A 1653-nucleotide genomic window follows, 5' to 3' on the forward strand; every position below is an offset into this window, starting at 1 on the left:
CGTTTCATTTGAAGTTGCTAATGTTGATAATTTTTGATAAATTGGTTTCATACAAATTAACATTAAATATGTAAATATTGTCCARTGTAACATTTTAATATTCGTCTCATAAAAATGTGTATAAGCGAATAGCGCTCACCAATACACTAGGTCTACTACACGCAGAACAAGCACATTTCCTCATCCACTTCCACCCTAACTTGTCTGTCAGTTTGTTTTGAGTTTGTTTGTTCAGCACGATACCTCTTAAAATGTAGTATTTTATTAGGATCCCCATTTAGCTAGTGCCTAAGCAGCATTCACTCTTTCTGGGGTCCACAACTCTTTCTGGCCTCTCTCTCTCCCTCTCGCGCTCTCTCTCTCTCTCTGGCAGGGACAGTAAAAGACCCTCGGTTCAGTAGATCTCCGATAGACACCAGGAGGCTGCAATTAACATCCTTACCAAACGGTGGCGCTGCTCGCAAACAAATCCAGCCTGCTGCCATAAAGAGAACGTATACACACCAACAACATGCAGTACCTTAGGATACCATCATAGCCTGCTATAAAAGAGAGTGGACAGTGAGTAGTTTAAGATGTTTTTATTCTAATACACAAATATTTTTTGGGTTAAGCCTATGGAGGGGGTTACATCTCAATCAGTTCCCCTTAATCGATCCTTTATTGTCTTGATTAACTTCCGCTTTGTTTCTCATYGTTGTTGGAAACCGGAAGGAATGTAACTTTTTACATATAGGTGATCTGGGTTTCTGTATCCATTGTGTTAAGCTTCAGGTAAAGAGCAATAAACACGAATRATAAACGGATAAAGACAACTGTCCATATTTATACCCAGACCGTGTGAAAGAAGCTCAGGCATAAGGCGCTGCTCAAGACAAGCTTTCTCCCAGGCTGTCCTGTCTACATGAATGGCCTCCCTCAGGAGAGTTATCTTGCTCCCCTTGTTTCTCGCCTTGCCTCACCTGGCCTCACCTCTCCTCTCTTCTCTTATCTTGCTCCTCTCCTCTTGAAAGGTGTCTCCCATCCTGTGTGCTCTCCCTGGCGATGCTCCAAGGRCGGATGGAGACGGAGTTTGTAAAGGGAGGAGAATGAGCAGGGAGAGCGGCGGGAGGGGGGGGAGCATCCGGGTAGCGTGTGTTGTGCTCTGCTCTGCGGAGCTGACAGCTGTCACTTTGGCTGGCGCTAGTGCAGATGGGCAAATCTGGAATGGGCATGGACAAGCTCAGAGCTGAGGGCTCACAGTGTCCCAGGGATCACCACACCGTGTCACTGACTGACTCTCTCCTGCCTGAGAGGCCTGCATCTCTCCCTCTGTGCCCTAGTTGGAGGCATATGTGTGTGTGGGGGGGAGGACAGGAAAATAAACAGGTACATTCTGGTCAAGAGATGCAGGGACATTGTGTTTAGTTTTATCTTTAGGCTACAGAGTGGGGGAACCCAGGACAGGGTTTCAGGGAGGGAGGCGAGGGAGGAGGGAGGGAGGGAGGGGGGAGGGAGGGAGGGAGGGAGGGGAACAGAAAATATAGTGACCATGGGGGGAAAAAAATAAAGGGGGGGATTTACGTTTCCGATGTCCATCATGTTTGGGAACGTCGGAAGACTGACGAGGAAAACCGGAACTCTCAGGGGCACAGTGAGCACGTTACCTTCAAG

The sequence above is a fragment of the Salvelinus sp. IW2-2015 genome, linkage group LG13 (assembly GCF_002910315.2).
Source record: "Salvelinus sp. IW2-2015 linkage group LG13, ASM291031v2, whole genome shotgun sequence".
Taxonomy (NCBI): Eukaryota; Metazoa; Chordata; class Actinopteri; order Salmoniformes; family Salmonidae; genus Salvelinus; species Salvelinus sp. IW2-2015.